The sequence below is a fragment of the Chinchilla lanigera genome, unplaced genomic scaffold, assembly GCF_000276665.1.
Source record: "Chinchilla lanigera isolate Chin_1 unplaced genomic scaffold, ChiLan1.0 scaffold00002, whole genome shotgun sequence".
Lineage (NCBI taxonomy): Eukaryota > Metazoa > Chordata > Mammalia > Rodentia > Chinchillidae > Chinchilla > Chinchilla lanigera.
Window position 1 is genome coordinate 14,031,460 of NW_004955403.1, and position 13,668 is coordinate 14,045,127.

The following is a 13,668-nucleotide window of genomic DNA, read 5'->3' on the forward strand; positions in this document are numbered from 1 at the left end:
GCTGAGACCTATGCCCGGGAATCTAGCAGCTCTCATGTGACAAGGGCTATGGATGCTAAGGAAAGATCACAGAAAGCCCTAGGCTTACAGCTATGGCACCTCAGGAGGCTGTGTGGAATCAGAAAGTAAAGGTTAAGGCAGAACTGATCCCTATCTGGCTAAATTTTGAAAGCAAGCTCAATACATACAGGGTGTCTCCCAGAAGGAAATACTAAAATTGTGGGATTTATGCATTTAGGAGTTATGGAGTTTATACACTTAAGGAAATCTCTCCAATCTTTAACTGACCACCAAGTTTACCGAGTAGAGACTCCCACTGCCAGACAAGATGGAATAGAGATGTTAGTATGAAGATATTTTGCTAAGTAAAAGAAGTCAGACATAAAAGTTCACATAATGTATGACTTCATGCACATGAAGTGTCCAAAACTGGCATTCAAATTATAGAAGATGGTTGCCGGGCAGAGAGGGCAGTGGAAAGTGATTACTAATGGGTACGGGGTTATCTTTGGTGAAGAAAGTGCTCTGGAATTAGAATGGTGATGGTTTCACATCCTGGCTAATGTACTAAAATTCACTCACTTGTTCACTTTAAAAGGGTGAATTACATTATATGTGAATTATATCTCAATTTAAAAACTGTTATCCATATATAACATGTCCAAAATAAAAATACTTTTAGGAAAACAAAATGCAAGAGAATTCTTCACCAGCATACTTGCTCTATAAGAAAAATGAGAAAACTCTTCACGCTAACGGTGATGAGCACAGTAAGAACATGCAAACTCTGCAAAGCGTGTCTTGCACTGCAAAGGGCCATAAGTAAAGTATAGATCAATATTTGCTGTTTAAAACAAAACTAATAATGTATCTTGAGGTGCATAATATAATTAGTGATAGGAAAACTATGACAGGGAGCTATACAAGGTGTGATCTAAAAATACCATGGATGCTTAAATTTAAAACACTTTACTAAGATAAAAGACAAATTGAGACTAATTACCTTCAAAACACTCCCCCTTGCTTCAAACACACTTCTCCTATCGTTCATGCCACTTTCTGAAGCAATTCTGAAAGTCCTATCTCAAGGGAGTCTTTACTTGCGTTATTGTGGCTGCCTTGATGTTCTGAATCAGTTCAAAATATTTACCTTTCATGGTCATTTTGACTTTGGGGACAAGCCAGAAGTTGCATGGTGCCAGATCCAGTGAATCTAGGGTGTGAGTACAAACCACGATATTTCTATGAGCCCACCTTTCCCTCGGGCTGCACTTGGCTTGTATTTAAACTCTTATGCAGTACTTGCATGTCTCAAGGGCTGAGAAGGGTTGATATAAGGACTGATGCTCCCATGTCTAGGTAAATAGGAGCAAGTAGCTGTTGAGTACTGTTGGAAAACATAGAAGGGACTCTGAAAAACTATGTGCCAGAATCTACTAAAACTAAACACCATTTTCACTCCTGAGTACTCAATAGAAATAAGTATTTATACGCACCTACAGTCATGCTTGAGACTATGCATAGCTTTCGCCATCAGATAAATTGCAATAGTTATACAACAGATTATTATACACAAATGTGGACTGCTATGATGTTCAACAGCAAGAATCTAACAAAAATGTTTAGCCAAAGAAGATTAATACAAAATAGCAGAAAAATAGATAAAACAAAGGTTACTATGATCAGGGTCAGAAGAGTAGTTACTTTGGGTAAACTGTTATAGGCTTATGCTTAGGGTAGTGATGGTGAATGTTTTAGAGTTTTCAGTGATAAAATCTGCTCATGCCACACGTTCACCAATGCTGATTTAGGGTATGATGTAATCTTACTGGATAGTGGAAGTATTCTAGCTCTTCAACCGTGTAGGACTTACAGGAAGGTGGGTATATGTTAAAACTCATTCACCTGTATGTTTAAGATAGACACACTTTAAATCATGTAGCATACACCCCATAAAAATTTTGTAAAAATCTTAATATATTTGCACGAGTCATATAGCAACTGCTATGGTTTGACTGTGTCCCCCAAATTCAAGTGTTAAAAATGTAATTTCCAAATGCAGCAGGGTTAGGGGATGGAACCCAATTAAAGCTAGTTATATCAAGAGGGCTCTACCCCATTGAGTGGGGAAATGTCATTATTGAGAGAGGGCGTTAGCTGTCACAGGGCTGGATTTGTTATAAAAGCGAGTTTGACCTTGTCGGTGCTCACCCTTGTGCCCTTCCACTTTCCACCAAGACAGGATGTGGCACAGCTACCCAGTCAGACGCCCGTGCCAGGAGGGAGACTTCTCTGCCCCCACCACCGCGCACCAAGTAAATCCACGTCCTTTATACAGTGCTCAGTCTTAGGAATTTTGGTGTGGCAGCAAAAACTGGAGTAAGACAATAGTCAATCTGTCATGCCATTGCTTAATTTTTTAAAAAAATCTAGTGATCTACATTAATGTGCCTAGGTTTCCTAGAGCTCTGATGTTCAAAGAAATACTGACTACAGGGCAATTGCAGTAAAGGCCTCAGTGCACCCCTGGAGCCCTCAAATGTCCCCCAATGGATTTATGAGGCCTGGCATTTTCTACCTCCAACCAGTCCTGGGATGCCGGGTGTCCCAACAGATGTGGTATCACCTTAAATAAGGAAGTCACCTTAGGCCTCAGGCAACTCTTGGAGAGGGACTCAGCTGGGAGACTTTGGCAAGAAGTTAAGCAAATGAATGTCTCACATCCACGGGACTTCTGGGGTGAAACACAATATCTACCACAGCACCATTCTTACAGCAATTGGAAATATTTATTTTGGATAATAATTTTATCTCATCTGCCAAATCTCATTCAGGAGTCTGGATGACTGCTTTTCCTAGGGAAATTTTACAGGAAAAAAAAAAAAAATCAGTTAAATAAACTGCAGTCGGCCATCTTAACTAGTCATAGTTCTCACATCTGCAAATTATGCTTAAGTCTGTTACACTTTCTAGAGTTCGTGTGGTTTCAGCCAGCCTTTAGATTTCAAACCCCAAAGAGCATTATTCCCTGATCTTCATGCTGGTTTCAAGCCAGGGCTGCTAGACCTGCTCATTTCTGCTCAGAAATAATCCACAGTCCCAAGATACACCAGCTCAGGTTTTCTCACATTGCTAACCTGTTCCCTACTCTATCACAGCAGCCCTATACCGAGATGCAAGCTCTCTTCCTTATTCCTCTTCTCTTGGCCCATGGAGTACGAGTTTGACACAGAACAGTCATAGCCTAAAGTTTAAGAGGCTCTTCCTTTGGGTCTGCAGTGGAAGGATTCCCTCCTCTCCAAAGCAGGACCACCACATCCAAACCACCGCTGAGCCACAGGGAAGAGAACCGGTTATGTTCGAATGCAGATCACTCCTCCTTGTACCCCTTCAGAACAGTGTCACCGCTCCTGGGCACAGCCCTATAAAATGGTCCTAAGAATGCACATATACTGCACACATCCCTGAAGTTGCAATGTACAGTATGACATCTATTCTTGCATTGCTTCATCTCAAGCTATCAACTCAGCTGTACTTTCAAGCAGATGCTTCATTGTCATGCCAGGATAGTAGTTCTTGTTGTGGGATTTACGATGGAACAAACAGGCTCATCATCAAATTCCCAGTGCTGTCTCCTATACTGCGAAGTTCCTTCGAGCTCCGTTTATGGCCCTCCCTCTATGTTCCACTGACACTAGATAATTGGGCCTGGTAGAGACTGACAGCATCATCCAAGAACATCAAATGACAGTGGAGCCAGAGTTGCCTACTGTGACCTTCATCTGTCAGATCCATTGAGTCACTAGGTCATACCGGCAGTAATCCATCATAAAATGGAGGGGGACGTAGAGGATGGACCAGACCTAAAATGGCCTCCCCTGCAAAAAAAAACCCAAAGTAGGTGGCTCCTGTTTGTATGTCCAGCAGTGTGTGAAAAAAGTGTCTCAACATTTTCTCTCTGAAAAAAAGAATATCCTGATTTACATCAGTGTTGTAAATAGTCCCAACAGGACTTTTGTGAAGAGCTGGCCAATCATGTGCACATCCGGCTCTCATGGGAACTTCTCATTCATCCCATTTCTAAAGCTGCATGGGGTGGATGAAAGCCCCGTGCCTGGCTGCCTAACTCTCTGCTACAAAAGATATGGCCTTCTTCAAAACTTTAAGGGTCTACATTTTGAGTTCCTTATTAGAGCACGGCATAACCTCCACATAGTACCCTTCCCGGCACAGAAAACTAATATCTCAGGGACCACTGGGTTGGACAGCCCTGTGGCAGAGCCATGTGTCTCCCATGCCAGAATAGATGCAAGCTTCTTCCTTCCTGCTCAAGGCAGCTTAAGCCAGACAGCCCCTAACATCACTTGATAAATGAGTCCAGGAAGTAGCCCCACAGATGAAAAAGGTTGTATTGAGAACACAGATGCCCACAAGCATTGTGCTTACTTCTTACGAATGAGAGGGGAAAAATGTAATAATTTGTTCTTTTCTTTAGAAGAGAAATCTCAGCATGACACGGCCTACTGGATACTCTAAAAACCTCACACATGTGGCAAGAATCTAAATCTCTTCAGGGTTCATCTCTTCCTCTCTGGAAACATGTGTCTTACCTGTTCTCACTCATCTGGATCAATCAATCGAAGTTATTGCTATAATGAGCCAAAGTGATGTTCTTCAGACCTGGATAGTCCAGATCTCTTCACACTAAATTAATAGAGGTATTCTTGTCCTTATAGATGATCAAACCATTTCAGTTCTTCTTCCTTGACAATGCATTTTCTAGAGCTGTGGCTGCATACCAGAGGCCCATACCAGACAAACCACCACCCTTGGCAAAGCAGTTACCATTGGAATACCTAGTTAATTGAGGTTTTTTATTTTGCTTGTTTTGGTTTGTTTTTTGTTATTCTGATGGAGGCCCTGGCTTATCCAGAATGGCTTTTTGTGTAGACAGCACTGAGGACTTAAAGGGGAAACAATGCAGAATTACCTGTGCATTTTTTCAGTCTCTAGATTGATTGTACCAAGTGGTACCATGGCTCCTGAAACCCTCTCCCTGCTTTTAGGATAACATATTGTTTTGTTTTGTTTTGTTTATTTACTGCAGTGACTGAACGCATCACTTTCAGAGACTCCTACTTGGCCATTTTCACTGCAGCGGATTTTACTCACAGGCTGCTCGTCTCACTCTCTTGGGTTGCCACATTCTAATTTTTCACCCCTGTAGTTTTCTCAGGCCAGAATGCCTCTGACAGTGATTTTTGGCTTTGCTACTTACTATAATACTTACATCCAACATGCTTAAGATGGATTAGGGATGCCATCACGTCTCTGCTACTCTGGGGTCCCACCACTCTTATTGTCACTAGAGCCAGGTTTATAGCATCATTTTATGTTATCAGAGCTGGCCTAGAGAGGACAGTCACCAGTGAATGTTGCTGGTGCCCATTTCAAATCAACAGTTACCTTGGGTACACGTACAGAGGGAGGAGTTACAGAAAAGGCACAGAGCAACTTTTCTGCGAGTGTGGAAATGTCCAGTATATTGGCTGTAGAGGTGGTGACACACGTATAAAATTCATTGAATTGTACAATCTACAGATAGTTCATTGTACACAAATTTTAACTCAATAAATTGCTTTAAAAAAGCCTAATAATGAATTCATAGTTAAAATAAAGTCTAACACAGAAAAGGCTAAATAAGAAATGGTTTTTATTTAAAAAGATCAGTTTCAAAGTAGTTGCTCAAATTACCAGATTATAGGTATGCAAGATTGTTCAAATAATTAAACATTAACTGTTCCTTTCAACAAACCATTAAACAACAATATGCAATACAGCAACCATTGTTAATTTCCTATCATCTTTTTTCGGAATTCTGTATTGTTTTTATTGTTTCTGTGTTGTTTTGTTTTTGTCTTTGTTTTTGTTATTTTGTTTTTGTTCATGTCTCTTTAAAATAAAGTTTTAAAGATCAGCTTGTCTAGTACAATATGATAAAAGAATATTTTGAAGTTTTTATTAACATATTTAATATTCTTCATAAAGTGTCACAAAAATATTAAGTAAAAATGATCAACCACTAGCTGACAGGGTGTAATCTTTCATATTGATTGTATTTTTAAATTCTATATGACGTTTAAAACCTTTAAACGAAGTGCATGAAAAGATGAATCACAATTTCCTCCTCCAAATTGGTAGTTAACAAAATCCAGCAATGAGGCTTGAATTCGTGCTCTTAATTTTAGGGTCATAAATGGTGTATTGTTTATACATAAAATTAATTATATTACACTAAAATAATGTCTTTTATTGCTCAATAGTTTCACATTTATGAAAGCACTTAAAACATTTAAAATTAAAATCATTCTGCCCGAAGAAACACTGGCCCAAGATGGTCAAATGTTACTTTTGCAAAATCTTTGAATAGTGTACTGTATGTCTGCTCCTTCGATGATTATCTAATTATTCATGGATTAACAATAAGAAAACACTAACAGTATGACAGCGATTTCAAATCACTTCAGAGAAGTTTAAAGTCTATCCACCAACCTGAATATCCTTAATGTCTATTAATTCTGCCTAACGTGTTTATCGTGTTTGTTTGAATATTAGACTAAATGTTTTTCATCTTTGGCACATAAACCACCTCATTCCAAGGGGCAAGTTTCCTTGCCATGGAAATTAACATTGGTTGGGGCTGGGGATTTAGCTCAGTGACACAGCGCCTGCCTGGCAAGTGCAAGGTCTTGAGTTCAATTCCTGGTACCAGAAGAAGAACAAAAACAAACAAAAACAAACAAAGAAATTAACATTTGTACTTTAAAATGTACATGGAAAACAAAAAAAAAAGACACACTGTCAAGGCTATTTTGACATGAAAAATGATCAAGGAGAGATTTTCTCTACCATATATCAAGATGTATAATATTGTTTTATTAACTAAGATATAATAATTAATCGAGGGTCCTATTGGAAAAGAGTCCAGAAGTAGTCCTACAGATATTTGGCAATGAGTATGTGACAGAATTGTAAATCTTCATAGTCACTCCATTCTTAATTCCCAGACATAAAAGTATTTTCTTTCTCCAAACAGCTCTTTGCATAATAAGGGATACAATAATAGTAGCAGTAAATAATTACTAAGCCAAAATTAACAGTTGCATGCTAAGTGCTTTAAATGCATTATTTCATTGAATCATAACATTGTGAAGTAGGCACTATTATTAGCTATATTTTAGAAATGCCGAAAAATGAGACATCAAAAAAATTCTGAATATTTCAACATCACAGAAATGTAAAGTTTTTGTTCATATGGTTCAATGAAAAGTGACATAAAGGGGCTGGGGATTTAGCTCAGCGGCACGGCGCCTGCCTGGCAAGCGGAAGGTCGTGAGTTCAGTTCCCGGTACTGGAGAAAAGCCAAAAAAAAAAAAAAGTGACGTAAGTCCAGTCTTCACTTAGAGTGAAATAAGCCATGCTCAAAAGTCAAATATCACATTTTCTCTCATATGTGGAATCTAAAAAGCTAAAGAAATTAATTTTAAAAGATAACATGAAAATACAAAATAGATTTTTTTTTAATCTTTTTTGTTTTTTTTTTCCCGTACCGGGAATTGAACTCACAACCTTGCGTTTGCCAGGCAGGCACTGTGCCGCTGAGCTAAATCCCCAGCCCCAAAATAGATTATTAAAATGGGGGATCAGAGAAGAAAGGACGGAGGGGAATTAATGAGAGGGTGAAAATGATCAATTTATGTTATATTGCCAAGGGCCATTCTATATAATTTTGGGGGAAATCATTCCATAATTAAATTGTGATTAGGCCTTGTCTGACACCTATATCTTGCTGTGCAAGTCAGCTATGGTATGCAGAAACGTAACTCCGTGTGTGTGGTCACAGCTGAGGTCTTAAGCGTCCCTGATGCTGTGTTGCCCCAGGGCAAGATTGCACCTGCTGAGGACATCATGGATCCTTGAGAACTGAGTAGTAATAATAAAAGATTTCACCCTGGAGGAAAAGACAAACTTCTTATTAACCTGCCATCTCTCCCTACTATCCCCATCCACATAAAGATCCTCATTAGCTTAAGATCGCTGCTCTCTGAGTCATCCGATAACCCCTCACCATTTTCCTCAGTGTAAATGTGATCAATAAATACCGAGGTCCTGGCTGCCTCATGGCCTTTTGTTCCCCATGAACAACTGGCCATCCCAGATCCCTGCTGCATTACAATTTGTCTCTTGCTCTTTCTTTTCATCGTGTGCTGTAACATCTTGTACGAAACTGGGGACTCACTACAGGGGCCCCTAACACTATGTTCGAGTAAGAATATGGCAAAGTGAAACCTCTATCCTGCATAATCAATATATACTCCTAAAAAGAGAAGTGTGTAGCTATGACTCAGACTCTAAGGAAGCAATACTTGCAATGCATGTATTCATCAAGGGATTAATATCTAGAATACATAAATACCTCCTACAAGGCAATTTTTAAAAAGACATTTAAATAGACATGTGAGCAAAATATATTAGTATTTAGTACATGGTAATGAAGACCAAAATATGAAAAGAACTCTCAACTTCACTAGTAATAACAAAAATGGAAATGAAAAATATTAGATTCCATTGCATACCTATTAACTTAGGGAAAACATAAAAGTCTGACAAAATTTAAAAGTGTCATTTGCTGATGTGAGAAGGCAAGTTTATAATACAACTTTGAAAGTGAACTGGCACTACCGTCTGTGGGTTCCACCAACTATAGATCAAAATATTTGAAAATTGAGTCTCTACTGAACACGTACATTTTTCCTATTATTATTCCCTAAATAATACAGTAGAACCACTATTTATGTAGAATTTACACTTCATTAGATATTACCAGTAATCTAAAAATGATTTTATATATATATGAGGATGTCTATAGTTAGATGAAAATACTGTACCATTCCATATAAGGGACTACAACACCCATGAATTTTCCTATCCAAATGGGGTCCTAGAACCAACAGCAACTGAGGAAGGTGTGTATATAGTTGGACTGAACTTGTCTGTGCCAGATGACACCACAATTATCCTAGAAATAGTTCTCTGAAGAAATTTCATTTATGCACAAAATAAGACATGTTACATGAATATTCATAAAACATTTTTGACATAGTAAATAGTCATCAATAGATAAACATAAATAAGTTGAGAAACACTTCTGATACATTTTAAAACAATGAAAATAAACTTGCATCACTTTAAAGCACTGAAAATAAACCTGTCATCCTGGATGAATCTCATACCGTTGACTAAAACAGCATTTTACAAAACACTTATGCTATACAATATTTTGATACAAATTTGTCACATTTGATTACTCTCTCCCTAGTTCAATACATATTACATTGGGTTTTCTAATCACAATCTCCTAGGTGTTCTTCTACATCACTGGCAAGTTCTTAGTTTCTTTTCTCATTCCATTTTATTTCAAGATTTGTTAATGCTGGAAGGTCAAAAGAATATTCCATAAGACATTTTTGTCTTATCATTCCCACTATTTCTTTTTTATATTTATTTTAAAAATAAAAGGAGAAAAACATATTAACAAACAGACATCCCTTTACAAAATAGCATAAGAACAATACAGGCAATACAGAGTTACAGACAAAGTTGTAAGAAATTAACAATGGTAGTTGTATTATGTATTGAAATCTTCAAAGTGGTTTCTCAGGAAAACAAATAGAGACATGCAATATTCATTAAACAAGTAATCATTAACTGTTCTTTTCAGTAAGGCAGTAGAAGACAGTAGTACAACTATGTTAGCTATCCTGTATATACATACTTACATAATTTCCCCTTCTTTCCCTTCTCTTTTCCCACACCCCAGTTGCCCTTTTCTTTTGAGCATTTTCCTTTCATTTCACAATGTCTATCATACCTCTTAGTGTTTATTCACTCTTTCAGGTGTTACACTAGCGAGACAATATGTTGCTTACACATGCAGGTCTGATTTATTTCACTTATGAGTATGGTCTCTAGTTGTGACCATTTACCTATAAAAGCTTCGAGCTTATCTTTCTTTATAGCTGAGTAATATTCCATTATATAAAAGTACCACAACTTTTTTTATCCAATCCTCAGTGGATGGACATTTGCATTACTTCCACAATTTAGCAATTACAAATTGTGCTGCTATGAACATGGGTGCACATATATAGCTGTGATATGATGCTTTCAGATCTTCTGGGAAAATACCTAGAAGGGGAATAGCTGGCTTGAATGGGACCTCTAGACCTAGTTTGCTGAGAAATCTCCAAACTGATTTCCACAGTGGTTTCACCAGTCTGCATTCCCACCAGCAGTGGAGAAGGGTTCCTATTTCTCCACAGCCTCGCCAGCATTTTTTATTCATTGATTTCTTAATGCTAGCCATTCTTACTAGGGTGAGATGAAATCTCAACGTTGTTTTAATTTGCATTTCTCAAATGACTAATGATGTTGAACATTTTCTCATGCATTTATTTGCCATTTGTATTTCTTTACCTGAGAAATGTGTATTTCTTTTTTATCTTGCCTCTTTTCATGGGCTCACATACCACCCACACACTAATGACTACTAGATGATCTTCAGCCTGTTCTCTAAATTCCAAATCAAACTTCTAATAGGACTTCTCCACTTGGACTTCTAATAGGTTCCCAAACAACACCTCCAGACACTCCCCGCCAGCTGCCCTTGCAAACTAGATCTGTCCTCAGTATTCCTCAGTGCAATTAATGGCGCCTGAATTTTCTTGATGTCATACTTGAACAGATAGAACTACTTGTCCTAACATTTCCTGAATTTTTCAGTGTTATTTAGTTTGTTTCTCTAGTCCCTGGATTTCCAGTGAATTCTATGAACCTGGTCAGATTCAAATCATGGTAAAACTGAATGATGGTGAGTTAAATTAATGACAACCTGATCTTTGCACTGTCTACCTGTACAAAGTGGGCTGTCTGGTGTACCTATAGGATTGTATCGGTCTTCCATTGTAGTTAATAAATTATCATATACTCAGTGGCTTAAAATAACACAAATTTATTATCTTGTGAAAGTAGCGCTCAGAAGTCTCAAATGGATGGGGAGGGTTAGGGTTCCGGGGGAGAATCCATGTCATGCTTTTTCCTGCTTTCAGGGGCTGTTCGTATTGCTTAGCTCAGTAACCTGCAGCACTTTGACCTTTGCTTTTATCAGGTCTTTCATCCTGTGACCTGCCTGCCTTTCTCTTCTTTTTTTTTGCTTTAAAGAGAATTTAAAGACACAATAAAAATGATACAGAATTTCAAAACAAGGTGATAGGAAATTAAAAATGGTTAGTATATTGCATATTGTTATCTTAAAGTAGTTGCTCAGATCGCCAGATATATGCATGCAAAATTGATCAAACAATATAAGCACTAACTGTTCCTTTCAATGAACTAATAGAAATTAGTAGTACAATTATCTTGGCTATCTTGTGTATACGTACATATCTTTTTTCCCCTTCTTTCTTTTCTCTTTTCCCTATCCCAGTTTTTCTTTCCTTTTGAGCAGTTTCTTCCCCTTTCACAATTTCTATTTTACCTTTTGGACCTTATTTACTCTTTCAGTTCCTTTTGCCTTCCTTTTATAATCTCTTTTGGCTCAATCACATCTGCAAACTTCCTCCTGTTATAGAAGATGTCATAGTCACAGATGTCAGAGCCAGAGTGTGACAATCCTCAGGGTGAGAGAGGACATTTTTCTGCCTGCCATAAGCATCATTGAAGCATTTGTCTCCCAACAGTCACTTACCCAATGGTCTTAACACCAGTACTAATCTTTGGAAGGACAGCAAAATGATAATTTGCTAAAGTACAGCAAGACCTTTTGTTAAATCTGAGGTTCAGGTACCACAACAAAAGTGTGAAAGCACACTTAGATCCTCCCTTTTTATTTCCATTTTTCAAAGTGAAAAGCTGGTTTAATAACAGTTTCAAATTATGACAAATGAATTTCAATGCTTCTTTCTCTTTTGGTCTCAATGATCTGTGCTGAATAAATGCAATTTCATCAATTGTAATAATCATTCTTTTTTATGAATATTGTCACAATTTTGGCCATTGGGAGTTTCTCTGAGTTGGCTCCTGGGTTCTTTGACATGACTCCATTAATCTTTGAAGCCTCCTTGATTTTAGGCATAATTAGATGTCTCAGGACCACCTTGTACTGTCCTTGACCCACATTTCCAGTCAGTCATTTCTCCACGAAAAATAGTATTAGAGGACACAACCCTAGTTCTATGGATAATTATGGTTACTAGGGTGAAATTGTTTCTAAGTAATTTCAGTGAACAGAGCTATATACTTAAAATTCATGACTTTATCCTGATATTTGCCAGGCAATTTCCACCTTATATTTTCCCCTATTTTATTCTATTCTTTTATACATTCTAACTTATACTAAAATATAGCTGTACTGTGTTATAATAACATAGTCATTATTTTATTCAATAATGAAAAGAGAACATAACATTAACAATACAGTATTACTTTTTAAATGTTAAACTACTGCCAGCAAAGTTTTTTTTTAGATATAGCCACAACTATTCAAAAATTTATTGTAGAAATGAACAGGACCTAGACTGACTGCAATAATTTTGAGAAAGAAGAATGAAGTGGGAAGAATCACTCTGCTCAAAGTCAAGTCTTACCATGCAGCCACAGTAATTAAGACAGCATGGTATACGCAAAGGAATAGACACACAGATCAATGAAACAGAATAGAAAGCCAGAAATAGAACCACACAAATATACCCAACTGAGTTCTGATAAAAGTAATTCAATGGAGGAAGGACGGACTTCTAACAATGGTATAGGTACAAATGGACGTTCTGAGGTTAAAAAAAAGAAAGAAACTCAACATAAACTTCACACATTATACAAAAATTAAGTTGAAATGGATCTCAGATTTGTGAGTGAAATATAAAATTACAAAACATTTTAAAAATAAGAAATCATTAGTCTCTAGAGCTAGAACAAAAGGCCTTACATTTAACATGGAAAGTATCATCCATGATATAAAAAATGACAGATTAGATTACATCAAAATTAAGCTATGTACTGACAAAGGACTGATATCTAAGACATGTAAAGAAATTTCAAAACTCAACAATAAATAACAAAAATAAAAACAAGAAAAATCCAGCTAGAAAGTGTACCAAAGACATGAAAAGCTATTTATTGGAGGATGGATATACGGTAAATAAACACACAAAAAGATGCTCAGCATCGGCCATGAGGAAAATGCAAATCAAACCACAATGAGATACTACTATACATCTATACAAATGGCTAAAATAAAAACAGTGATTAATATGGAATAAGGAAAACTATGAGGAACTAGATGACCCAAACACTATGAGTGGGTTTATAAAAATGGTATATTCAGCTCTGAAAAGAGTATAACAGTTTCTTGCAAACATACAAACTCTTCCTTTTTTTTCTTTTTTCTTCTTCTTTTTTTTTTTTTTTTTTTTTTGTCGTTTTGAGACAGAGTCTTGCTATACAGTTCAGGCTGGCCTTGAGCCCACTTTGTAGCCAGGTTGGTCTCAAACTCACAACAATCCTCCTGCCTCAGCCTCTCAACTGCTGGGATTACAGGCATGTGCCACCATG

At 37.3% G+C, this 13,668-nt stretch overlaps 1 long non-coding RNA gene across 1 annotated transcript in view; it reads right to left on the reverse strand.

The window, feature by feature from the left end:
- Nucleotides 1–7,747: 7,747 nt before the first annotated feature.
- The window catches only part of LOC102015166, a 95,636-nt gene continuing 89,715 nt past the window's right edge, over nucleotides 7,748–13,668 (reverse strand). Inside the window, exon 5 of the long non-coding RNA XR_259172.2 lies at nucleotides 7,748–8,011. This is a non-coding gene — a long non-coding RNA (uncharacterized LOC102015166). The remainder of the gene's footprint in view (nucleotides 8,012–13,668) is intronic.